Source organism: Rhinolophus ferrumequinum, chromosome 19 (genome assembly GCF_004115265.2).
Source record: "Rhinolophus ferrumequinum isolate MPI-CBG mRhiFer1 chromosome 19, mRhiFer1_v1.p, whole genome shotgun sequence".
In the NCBI taxonomy this organism is placed as follows: Eukaryota; Metazoa; Chordata; class Mammalia; order Chiroptera; family Rhinolophidae; genus Rhinolophus; species Rhinolophus ferrumequinum.
This window is the reverse complement of record NC_046302.1, coordinates 21,824,749-21,838,687: the sequence shown is the minus strand read 5'-3', so window position 1 is coordinate 21,838,687 and position 13,939 is coordinate 21,824,749.

Sequence of the window (13,939 nt, the reverse complement as noted above, 5' to 3'; positions counted from 1 at the left end):
AATGAAGAATACATTTCAGGGTATCAACAGAAGATTAGATGAAGCAGAGGATAGAATCAGTGATTCAAAAGATAAAGTAGCAGGAAACACCCAATCAGAACAGCAAAAAGAGAAAAGAATCCTAAAAAATGAGGATAGTTTAAGGAGCCTCTGGGACAACATCAAGCATATCAACATTTTCATCAGAGGGGTACCAGAAAGAGAAGAGAGAGAACAAGGAATTGAAAACCTAGTTGAAGAAATAATGATGGAAAACTTTGCTAACCTAGTAAAGAAAATAGACATACAAGGCCAGGAAGCACAGAGAGTCCCAAACAAGATGAACCCAAAGAGGTCCACACCAATCTACATCATAATTAAAATGCCAAAGTGTAAAGACAAAAAAAGAATCTTAAAAGCGGCAAGAAAGAAGCAGTTAGTTACCTACAAGGAAGATCCCACAAGACTGTCAAATGCTTTCTCAACAGAAACTTTGTAGACCAGAAGGGATTGGCAGAAAATATTTAGAATGATGAAAAGCAAGGACCTACAACCAAGATTACTCTATCCAGCAAAGTTATCATTTAGAAAAGAAAGACAGATAAAGAGCTTCCTAGGCAAGAAAAAGCTAAAGGAGCTCATCACTACCAACCAGTATTACAAGAAATGTTAAACAGACTTCTTTAAGAATAAAAAAAAGATAAAAAATATGAATAGTAAAATGTCAATAACTACATATCTATCAACAATTACTTTAAATGTAAATGGATTAAATGCTCTAATCAAAAGACATAAGGTGACCGAGTGGGTAAGAAAAAAAGACCCTTATATATGCTACCTACAAGAGGCTCACTTTGGGTGGAAAGACACACAAAGAATGAAAAATATATTTCATGAAAATGGAAAAATATATTTCATGAAAATAGAAACAAACAAACAAAAAAAGCTGGGGTAGCAATACTTATATCAGACAAAATAGACTTTAAAATAAAGGCTATAGCAAGAGACAAAGAAGGACCCAGCAATTCCTCTTCTGAGTATTTATTTGAAGAAACACAAAACAGTAATTCGAAGGGACGTGTGCATCCATATGTTCATTGAAGCATCATTTACAATAGCCAAAGTGTGGAGACATCCTGGATGTCCCTTAATGGATAAACAGGTAAAGAAAAGGTGATATATACAGAGGGTGACAAAAAATGTATACACATTTTAAGAAAGCAAAACTCTAATAAAATTGTAACACTCAATATATACTGATAACAAAAGATGAATACAAGTCACATTTGACTTCTGCAATTATAAGAGGTCCTCAAAATGGTTGCCATTAGCATCCAGACACTTCTGATTATGGTGAACTACTGCTTGAGCAATGTTGACCGAAGTGTCCGCTTGTATACACTTTTTTTGGTACCCCTGGTGTATATCTATATCTATATCTATATCTATATCTATATCTATATCTATTTACATCTTACTCAGCCATAAAAAAGAATGAAATCTTGCCATCTGCAACGACTTGGACGGGCTTGGAGAGTATTATGCTGAGCGGAGTAAGTCAGACAGAGAAAGGCAGATGCTATATGATTTCACTTATATGTGGAATCTAAAGAACAGCATAAACAAACAAACAAGAAACAAACTCATAGATACAGAAAACATTTTGATGATTGCCAGATGGAAGGGTAGTTAGGGGAATGGGTGAAAAGGGGGAAGGGATTAAGAAGTAAAATTGGTAGGTACAAAATAGTTATGTGGATATATAGTATAGCATGAGGAATATAATCAATCACATTGTAATAACTATGTGTCATGTCAGATAGGTACTAGATTTAATGGGATGATCACTTCATAAGCTATATAAGTGTCTAATGTTGTACACCTGAAACTAATATAATATTGCATGTCAAGTATAATTTAAAAATAAAAATTTTAAAAATTATTAAAAATTTATTGCACTTACATTAATGCAATATTATACTTGCATTATAGTCCTCACTGAAATAAAATCAAGGAGAAGACATTTAGCATTTTAAAAACCAAATTTATCAAATCACTTGATTTGTGGAAGGATTCATCTTGATTAATAATAATAGATGAACTTGGGAATGAACATTAATTCATTTATATTTATTTTGAAATATTAAAAATGCGTTACAGAAAAAGATAAAAAAAAAGAAACTCAACGTGTTTTCTGGAAAGGTTAAGATGGTGTGACCTCATATAACAAATTCTTAAAAAACTGGGGAATGATATTTCAGCCATAAATGTCACATTGAGCTTCTTGATCACTTTTGCCAGCATTATCTAAATACCATAATTGATAACAATTTGCAAGGCAGGAGGTCCAGCAATAGAACCTTGCAATTCATCTCTCTTTAGGTGGCATACGGGGAAGACCGCTGACAGCTGGATACTGGAAAACCATTGCATGGTGATCTAAACAGCTGAAAGGCTGAGCAATGTAATCTTCATTGATATATTAGGTGTGATCAAAATATACGGTGAATGTTTCAATTAAAAAAAATTTACTACAGTAAAATACCCATTTCCATTAATCCCCATCAAAATACTCCCCCTTGCTTCAAACACACTTATTCCATCATTCTTGCCACTTTCTGAAAGTCCTCTTTCGTGAATGTCTTTAGTTGTGCTGTCATGGCTATCTCAATGTCCTGAATCGATTCAAAACGTTTACCTTTCATGGTCGTTTTGACTTGGGGAAGAGCCAGAAGTTGGATGACGACACACCATAATGTTTTTATTTACATTACAATTTTATTTACATTACATTACAATTTACAGAAATTGCCATACCAGACATGATGTGTGACATGGAAGGTTGTCACGATGGAGGATGAAACCATTTACCCATTTCATGTTAATACGTTGTTAATCATCCATGATTTATGGCACACTTTAAAGCGTGCCTTCTCTCAACTGTAGCTCCAAACAAGTTGAAACTTGTCACACATTGTTACTAAGTTTCCACACGCCGCTTCCCATATTGAAGAGCCCTGCCTTTCCCTTGGATGTCACTTGGGAGTAGCATTCACTGTAGTTTGATCATAACTGGTATTGGGAATAATTTCAAACTATACCTCCCAGGCATACTGGAAATGGTGAATGGGCCAATTGGATACAGAGAAATAAAATTAAGAATCAACTCGTTTTAAGGATTAAAGACTTGACTGTAAGACCTGAAACCATAAAACTCTTAGAAGAAAGCATAGGGGCAAGCTCCTTGAGATCGTCTTGGCAATGTTTTTTTGGGTTTCACACCAAAAGCAAACGCAACAAAAGCAAAAGTAAGCAAGTAGGATGGCATCAAACTTAAAAGCTTCTACACAGCAAAAGAAACCATCAACAAAATGAAAAGGCAACCTATGGAATGGGATAAAATATTTGCAAACCACACACATGATGAGGAATTAATATTAAAAATGCATTAAAAAACTCAAGAGAAAAAAAGACAGTCCAATTAAAAATGGGCAGAGGAACCGAATAGATATTTTCCCAGAGAGTACATACAAATGGCCAACAGGTTTATGAAAAGGTGCTCAACATCAGTAATCATCAGGGAAATGCAAATCAAAACCACAATGAGATACCACTTCAGACCTGTTAGAATGACTATGATCAAAAGACAAGAGATAACAAATGTTGATGAGGATGTGGAGAAAAGGGAATACTTGTGCACTGTTGATGGGAATATAAACTGATGCAGCCACAATGGAAAACAGTATAGAGGTGCCTCAAAAAATTAAAAATAAAACTGCCATGTGATCCAGCTATCCCTCTCTTCTGTGTGTGTGTGTGTGTGTGTGTGTGTGTGTGTGTGTATCTCCAAAAGAAATGAAAACAGGATCTCAGAGAGATAGCTGCACGCTCACGTTCATTACAACATTGTTCACAATAGCCAAGATATGGAAATGAAATAACCTAATTGTTCATCAATGAATGAATGGATAAAGAAAGTGTCACACAACGACACACACACAATGGAACATTACTCAGCCATGAGAAAGAATGAAATCCTGCCATTTGCGACAACATGGATGAAGCTTGAGGACATTATGCTAAGTGAAATAAGTCGGACAGAGAAAGACAAATACTGCATGACATCACTTATGTGTAATGTTTAAAAACAGTCAAACTCTTAGAAACAGAGAATAGAAAAGTGGTTGCCAAAGACTGGGAGTTAGGGGAAATAGGGAGAGTTTAGTGAAAAGGATCTAATGTAAAACATGGTGAGTATAGTTGATGACACTGTACTGTGTAATTGAAATTTGCTAAGAGAGTAGAACTTAGATGTTCTTACCAAAAAAAAAAAAAAAAAGGTAAATACATATAAATATGTGAGGTCATGGATGTGTTAATTAACTAGGTGGGGGAAATCCTTTCACAATTAAAAAAAAATCAACTCACTGGAAGTAAAAGCCTGAGGCAGAGAGGGAAACTCAGAATAAGACCTACAGAGAATGGCTAAAGGTGAGCCAAATGCGTGCAGCTATGGCAAGAGGAGACATGGGGCTATGGTGTGACAATCTCACTTAGGCATAGGAAGGTCAATCTATGTATAGTAGCTCTACATTCTCAAAGGGATTCTTTTGCAGGTCTCAGTTTACAGTGAATTGGAGAGTGTTATTTCTAGATCCTCACTCTTGGGACTCATAAGAACTGAACTTTGCGCATGAGTTACTTAACCATTTTGTGCCTCACTAACTGACCTTTGTTGAATCAAACACTGCTTGTAATTTCAAAAGACTAGAAATGACCCACTGTCTAGCAACAAAGGTTTAGACAAATAAACTATGGTACAACTACATAATGGAGTATTATGTAGCTGTAAAAATAAATGTGGAATATCTATACATACTGCTCTGAAGTGATCTCCTGGATAAATGGATAAATCAAAGTGAAGAACAGTGTAACTGATAAGCTATCTTTTATCTAAGAAAGGTATGGGTTAAAAATATATAAATATATTTTCTGCTACTTAACTAATGGAAGTATAACCCGAAAGCTAATAACAATTAGGGGGAGGAAGGGATAGAGTAGATGGGACCAGTGCTTTGCAGGGTCAACTTTTGATCTATATATATGTTTTACATAAGTATCAAACAAATTAAATCAAAATGAAACTAGCAAGCCCTCCAAATCAAAAGCGAAATGAAACAAATTAATTTTAAAAACTGAAAAAAGAAATGCATTCCTTACATGCAGATGAACGCAAGTCAGGAGATGGTATTACAAACTTTGTTTTGTTCAGACACAGAAACAGAGGCACTGAGACCTGAACTCTGGCTGATAAGAGAAAGCATCATAGACTATTGGTCCCCTTGTCTATCTTGGTTGGTTGACCAACCTCCTTTCACTGCACCTACCGTACTTTTTTGATTTGGAAGACAAACATCTCACATGAATGTAACATAAATCCCTAACAAAGCCGATGATAACACACTTTAAAAAAACGCATACTGTCATTGTGTGATCTGGTCAGATTTACTATAAATGGGAAAAACTGTGAACAGCAGCTTAGGATTCCCAAAACTGATCATTATATTCTGTGGAAGATAAATTTGCACTTGTAGGACTGAAGTTCTGTTGATGAAGAAGCTACTGGTGCATCTGAGCTGTCATTCCTTGGACATTGTCCTTGGAGCCATAGTCTCCATATGCACTTAGTGCACAGAAAAATGGCACCTGGCTCCTCAGCAGAGCTAGCCAAAGAAGTCAGTCCCAACTTTCAGGGCAGCTTTCCTCAAAGTCGTTCTGGACGAAGATTTCAAACCAGTGTTCATAGCATTTTCAAAAAGTTTCTTTAGCCACAGGGAGAGAGTGAATGGTGCTGCAAGGTTGCCAAAACAGTATTCAAGTTTCATTTTTGGAACAGCTCGAGGAGCCAGCTTCTTAGGAAGCAGCCTGCTGCTGCGGGATGACACGGGGCCCCAGCAGTGTTGAAAAGTCTCTGACTACCCTGAAGTTGGAGGCCGTCCCGGGGAATCTATGCAGCGTTAGCTCGGTGGGCCAAATGGCCACTTGGAACTGCCAAAGGCTGCCTGGATCACTAGTTCACAAAAGCCTGAGCTCAGCAGGCTAAGCTGTTGGCATTTGTTCAGTGGGGAAAAAATAAAATAAACTTTGTGTGGCAAGTGATAACCCTGACATTTCAATATATTTGCCACAATGATGTTTCCTAGAGTCACAAAGTAAAACAAATTAGAACTATAAATACCATCCAATTTTCCTAACAGCTCTTGTGAGTTATTAGTGGAAATCAAATCACCTTAGTCAATCAAAGGCAGTTTAAATGCCACCATCCAGTTCTCCCAGAAGATTTGAAAACACCCATCATTCCTTTGGTGTGGTGGAGTCTAAACACTTCTGTGTAAATATGGAAATCAAGTCAATGATTTGTACTTCTACCAAGTACTACACTTAAACTTGGTTACCTTTCCAAGCTTGGGCCTAACATCCTATGCAATGCTTAAACCTTCTTAGAAGCTCTGGGAAAGGAAAAAAATGTATCATTATCCCTGTTTTTGCATGGGAAGTCATTGCATTCATGTCAAACTATCTGCATGCATAGAGGAACTTAAAATTGATGTTATGTTGTGATGATTCTACACGAAACGTTGAATTCGAGGTCTATTACTGTTTTGAGAGGAGACTTCTTGGTGAGGAGCAACACGCTCAGAAGGCTGTGTGAAGTAAATCTTTCATTGCTGTCAGCCTTCACCTGAAGAGGAAGCAGAGAGGTCCATGTTCCTCTCATGGCCACGGGTTGTGGTAACGGCTGACTACTTAGATGAGTTGTTAACTTGATAGCTGTTTGTCATGTCATACTTAATTGGAGACCTATAGGAAAATAATGAAGTATCCTCTCCATGCAGATGACTTTGTGACTGGTGACCCAGCTGAGGAAATCATTTACAAACACAGGCCAGAATTCAGCCTGGTGATGGATCTCATCTGATATTCTCCTGGACCTCTGAGTGTGGCTCTTTGATTGACACCCGTGACATTGTGATAACCCAGGAGTAAAATCTTGCCTCTGGACACAACAAAGGCCCCCAAATTGACTCACTCTTATTGAAATAGAGTGAAACTTTGTTAGCCTCTTTTCTAGCTGACGGAAGGTATAGGGCATATATATTTTTAATGCTGTGTGGATGAAAATATTACATTGGAAGTAATATCGGTTGATTGACATTTTAAAAAATTGAGTTCCATTTTTGCGTGGTCATTTTCTCAGTTAGATGTGCAGAAGCAAGAGGGTGCTGGAGGCCCTGGCAGTCCCTGCACAGTGATGCCTCCTTTGGGAGGAGGTGCTGTAAAGGGCATGGAGGATGTGTTGATTTAATGATCAATTTTCACTTGCACAGCTTCTCTATCTCCTTTCAACAATGGCTTAAGTTACATGGTAAAACCCTTTTTTTCCTGCTATTCAAGATATTAAACTCACCCTTAGAAATAACTGGGTTAATTAAAAAATTATAAATGAAAGATAGAATATTCCAAGAAAGTATGATCTAATAACTTGCAACAGTCATTTGTAGGGAAAGACGCTATTAGTCCTGGGGAGGGAGATTGAGTGGTATTTTTAAAAAGAATCAAATGGCTCGTAATCATCAGGAGTTGTTATCATTATAAGGCAAAGGAATCAACTCAGGCAGGAGGGTTCAGTAAACAATGAAAAGTAGAATAAAATTAAATTATGTGATTAACATTGTCTGTTGCAATGTAAAGTGCAATGCATTTATGTATGTATATAGATTCTGGGATTTGTATCTTCCCTTTAGAACCATATTAAATAGAATTAATATTTATTGCTCTCAGAACTTAGAAATGTACTCCCAAGGATCTTGAACAAAGACATTCGCAAAAACATAGGGCAACCAACAATGATATATAGTGACCTATGATATCTCATTCAATTATAAAGTAAGCGTTGGAAAATCCATCCGTTTATTCACTAAGTCTTCTATTATTTCCTACAATTACATATTGAGGACCTACTAGGTGATGGAAGTTAAGGGTTAATATTAGATTTATGTCAGTTTTGTGATCATAGAAATACACGTGGTTGTAAGTAGTACATATATGCTGTTTGCATGTATTCATTTGAATATTGTTGAACTCCTGTTATATGTAAGGTACTGTGCTAGGCAGGACCGGAAATGTAACAGTGAGTTGGAAAGGGTACTCTGCCTCTTCATGATTTATAATCAACACTTGCCAGGCTTGAGGAGGGGAGAGCTTACTTTAGAGAGGGCTCCACAGCATTTGAGCTGGACCTTGAAGGCTAGATTGGATTTCTCTAGGTGGGGTGGGGAGGAAGGGACTTTTTTAGCAACTATCAGAGGTGGAAAATGGCAGGGAGTGTTTATGAATGACCATTTGGTGGGGCACATTGTGGAAGCGGAATGATGGAATGAGCCAAGCGGAGCAGCTGCAGGAGATAAGGAACCAGATCACAGCAGGCTTGCTTTGAATGCTGGAGTGGCGAGTTTGAGTTCTGTGTTTATATACTGGTGTACCATTTGTATTTTCTGAGGAAAGGTCTAATAAGAGTGTTAGCATAAGATCAGAGCTGAGCTAGAACAACTTTTATCAGATGATGGTACAGATGGTATCTTTAAGGGGGAGCGGCTGCAGGTATGGAGAACAATTAGACAAGAGATGGGAACACACGTGAGATATGCAGAGGAGCACATTGACAAGACTTGGTAACTGATTGAGTGTGGAAAATAAGGAAGGAGAGGCCAAGATGACATCACACCTTCCAAAAGTGAGTGGGGAGAGAAAAAGTCAGAGATGGGAAATAGTTGGATCTAAAGACGGTAAGTTCTGCTTTGTATGGTATGAACACAATATATAATTTCTGCTAATACAGTAATTTCTCCTTTTTATGTTAAAATTTCTCCTAAAAGTAAAAATTGCTTTATTTCCTAGAATTAAATGGTCAATAGTTTCTTAAAGTTGGCATTGCTCAGGGAGTGATTTCATATGGCAGGAAAAAGCCATCTTAGGAGTGCTAACATGACTTTCTCATCATTTACATGTCAGGAGTCATAGATGAGACTGTGCCTGTGTAGAACAGGTAAATAAAGCTTACTCCCACAGCTCCCATCGCCCTGGCACTAACAGAAATCCAGCTGTTGGGAGCAATGAGAGCGGAGGTGAGATGTGGCTGGGATCAATTCAACCCTGGATTTTCTCACCACAAGCCCTGTCTCCTGGGGAGCAATTGAGTGTCATCAGCAAAAAGGAGAATGAAATGGTACTACATGACTGCATTCCCTCACATGGTAGCCAGCAGCTGCTTTCTCTTGTTCACTTCCTGCTCATTTTTATTGTCTGTTTGGCTCTTCCTTTTGGTTTTACCTTCTCATATTTCTGCCTTCTCTCCTTTTCCTGCTAATCCTAACCTAGTTTGCTTTTCCATCCTCTGTTCTTTTAGTCCTTCTTGCCATTCCCTGCCTCCTGTTTTATTTATTTATTTTTATTACGAAATAGTCCAAACATACAGAAAAAAAATCACAGTGCGTAAGTAATGGAACAAACACCCACTTATGAACCTTTAACAAATATTAACATTTTGCCTTATTTGCTTTGGATTTGTTTCAAGCAATACAAATAATATCTATATACCTATATATCTATCGTATCTCTATATCTATCTCTACCTACCTCTATCTCTGTAGCTATATATCTACCTCATCTCTATATCTTTCTATCTCACACACACATAATTAAAACTTGTTGTGTTCATTTCCTTGATACTATAACACTCTCTCACTCCCCAGATGTTAGCACTATCTTCAATTTGTTCTTTTCATTCTATGTATGTTTTTATATTATTGCTAGAATCACTACATACAAACATTACATAGTGTTGTTTTGCTTGTTTTCAAACTTTATACTGATAATCTATTCCTAGACTTCAACTGGCCGTTTTTTTGCTCAGTCTAATTTTCTGAGAGTATATATGCTGATAAATGCAGCTTTAGTTCATTTATTTTGATTGCTATGTAAAGTCCTTTGTCTATAGTCCTTTGACCACACTACAACTTATTTATCCAATTTGTTCTTAAAGAACATTAAATGGTTTTTAATTTTTTTTTCCTGCTACAACAAAAACAGCTGCAATGATCATTCTTATGCCTGTGTTCTTGAGCACATATGCTAGAGAATTTATCTGGATGACATACCAAGAATTGGAATTATTATATTCTCAGGCATGCTATGTTTACTAATTATTGCGATATTGGTTTCCAAAGTTGTGGAACCTGTTCATACGTTCACCAACGGTGTATGAATTCTCCACCTTTCTCCACATTCTCAGTATGAGGTTCTATTTAGACTTTAGATTTTCCAATGTGTTGGGAATGAAACGGCATCTTGTTTTACTTTGCATTTCTTTAATTACAAATGAGAATGAGCATTTCTTCATAAGTTTATTGTCAATTCTAGTCTCTTTTGTGAATTGCTTGGATAAATATTTTGTCCATTTTTTTCTAATAATTTGTCCTTTTCTCTCTGATTCGATAAGTTTTTCACATACGAGTATTTCTTTGTGTAATGTATATATAATATTTATGACATACATACACACACACACTAAAGTTCTGACAATTAAGTTGGCAAACTCATCCGAGAAAAAGTGCTACGTAACTCATTGCTAAATACTACTACGATTACCTTCAAAGTACTGCCCTTGGGAAGCAATGCAATGGTGTTTTCCCTAGCGAGCACTGGTGCCTGTTGAGACCACCTTTTGTGTGTGCCACATGTGGGACTAACTGGGTGGTGTGCTCTGCTGTGGTATAAAAAGCCACCCTCCAAGTATGTTGGTTCTGAGGCCTCTTAGAATGGGCTCCAGTGCAGGCTCAGGTCACTTACTGCTTGTGACTGGCTGGGAACTACCTAGTAGGAGCTACAAAATGATCCACAGTTGTTCACTGCCTGTGCTACCGTGTTTCCCTGAAAATGAGACCTAGCCGGACAGTCAGCTCTAATGCATCTTTTGGAGCAAAAATTAATATAAGACCTGGAATTATATTATATTATATTATAAAGACTAGGTCTTCTAGTAAAATAAGACCAGGCCTTATGTTAATTTTTTCTCCAAAAGATGCATTAGAGCTGATTGTCTAGCTAGGTCTTATTTTCGCGGAAACACGGTACACCTGGTGGTGCATGGGAGAGGCCACACTGTAAACCGATGATGTCTGCCACCAGTACCAGGCCTCTGGTAGCTCTGCAAAAAGCCAGGACACCCCGCGGCTGGCTGCCACCTGTTGGATCCCTTAAAGTTCAGCCACTGAAAGTATCTTCTTTGGTATGCAAGTTGGATAAGGCAGTGTCTCAGGTTGTCACTAGAGAGGGAAGAATTGTGGTCACCAGGTTAATGCAAATTCTGGTTTGGTGCCAGTGCTGACCCTGGAGCTACTCAGCGGAAGTCTCAGAGCACACCAAAGCCTGCTGCTTTTGGCCTGGGGCCCACACACCCTGAATGTTTTCCAAAGAAGAGTGCAATGCGGGCTGGGCTGGCTGCTGAAAAGAAAGTGACTTCTGGCATTGAGGGATTTGAGTGAGGTGGGATCTCAGAGAGTCAGTAGAATGAAAAAAGGGAGCTCACCAGGCCAATCAGATTCAGATTTGACTGTAAATATAGGGGGTGGGCTTAAACAGGAAAGGTGGTGCCTGCCTGCCCAGCTTCATGGAAGCAGAACCTCACACAGGGAAAATGGCGACTGTCCTCTAGCTCTTGCTCTGAAGCCATACAACTGTCTGCATACTGTATGCCTCTGACATCCCCTGAGTCACCATCCCTCCTCTGGAGACCGTGGTAAGTGTGTGAGAGCAAGAGAGCCAGGGCGAGGGCCATTTAAGAGGATGCCTGGTTTTCCTACAGCCTTCCATCCCATCTGGGCTGTCAGGATCCTCACTGTTTTTCACAGCCAAATATTGTGGGGGTTCCTTTTCTTGGCATCAGTACTCCGGGCTGGGGAAATCTGTGTGAGGCTGGTGTTCCTAGTTTCCCCAAGGAAAACATTTGTGGCCAAGATATCTCTCCTGATTGTCATCTACTACATGCGGGTGTGGGGCCTGTTCTGTGTCTCTGCCCCTCCTACCAGACTCGCATGGCTTCTTCTTTATATCTTTAGTTAGAAATCTTCTGTTCAGCTAGACTTCAGATGGTTCTCCAGGCTGATTGTTCTATAATTTAGTTGAAATTTTAATGTGTTCATGGAAGGAAGCAGGCACAGTGCTTACTCCATGATCTTGGATCTCTAATTTCTGTAATCCTTTCAATTTTGTAAATTGTCCTTTGTGTCAGTCATGATACTGAAGTAACAAACAACTTTAAAAACTAGTGGCTTAAACAACAAAGTTTTATTTCTGCTCACATTTCAGGTTGGCTAGAGGTTCAGCTCCTGCATTCTGAAGCCCAACTGAAAGAGCAGCCCCCATCTGAATAAGTGCTGGTGGCTGGGCAGCGGGGGAAGGGGACAGTGGGGTATGTGCTGGCTTAAAGTTTCCATGCAAGCGATTTATACGTCACTTTTGCTCACATTTCCTTGGCCAAAGCAAGTTATATGGCCAAGGCTGTCTTTAAGAAAGACAGGAAAATATAATTCTCCCATGGTGGCCGGGGGTGGGGGTGGGGGAGGTGCGGGGCTGCATTAAATCTTGGTCAGCCCTGAATGTTACTCACATTCACCTTCACTCTGGCTTCATTTTCCTACTTGTTAAAACATATTCTTTAATAATTCTTTTAATGAGCATCTGTGGGTGGTAAACACTTTTATTTTTATAAGTGTAAAAAAGCCTTTATTTTGCCCTCACTCTTAATTAAGTGTTTAGCTGCATATAAAATTTGAAGCTTACTGTGTCTTTCCCTGAGCACTTTGAAAATATCATTCAATTGTCTTTTGGCTCGTATTGTTGTTAATGGAAGTTTGGTTGCCAGTTTAATTGCCATTATTTTGTAGGTCATCTGTCATTTGGGGTAACTTTTAGATTTTTTTTTCTCATATAGGCATGGATTTATTTTTTATCTTGCACAGAGCTTGGAGTACACATTGGATCTAAGGACGCCTTATCTTTCTTTAACTCTGGAAAATTCTCATCTGTTATTTCTTCAATTCTCTTCTTTTGGAATTCCTATTGGGTGCATATTGGAGCTGCTAAAATTTACTTACTCTTTTCAGTCCAGTCTAGAATTTATCCTATTACTTTTTAAAAATTTCTCTGATTTTTTTCCCTTTCCAAGATTCCTAGTTAATTATTTTTCATAAGCACCTTGTTTCAGTGGATTTATATTTCATTATTTATTATTATATACTTTGAATGTTGTTGATTTTTGGCCATAGTAACCATCCATATTTTAACGTCTTTATTAGACTGTTTTATGACATAGATTTCATTCAGAGCAATTTAATTAATTTGTTTGTTTGCTTAATCATAGCTCTCTTTGTTAGCATTAGTTTTCTCCGTGTTCATATTAAATGGGGAGTTTGTTTTTTCCCTTGCTTTTCCTTTGTGCTTCCCTCTTTCTGCCTACAGGTTTTGCTATTGCCTTCACTCAGACCTGTACACCCTAGTTAAGAACAGAGTTTTATAATAATAAACTATTTTTGATGGTACTGGGGTTATACCTGATCCATTTGCAGAGCCAGAAAGAAACCTGGTTCTTCCCGCTTTGATGGACTCCTGACATTCTAACAATTGAAGCCTCAGGCCTCATTCAGCAGCATTTTTAATGACTTCCTTTCAGGAGCAGTGGAGAGCCACCGTCTAGCTTCTGGCTTCAGGTAATGAACTTAGCTCTACATACTTGCATAGTATGGAATCCTGTTAGTCTCTATTTTCTTGTTGGATTAGCATTATGACTACTACCAGTATCTGATAGGCATTGGTTTCAGTACCCTCACTCCTCTCCATCACC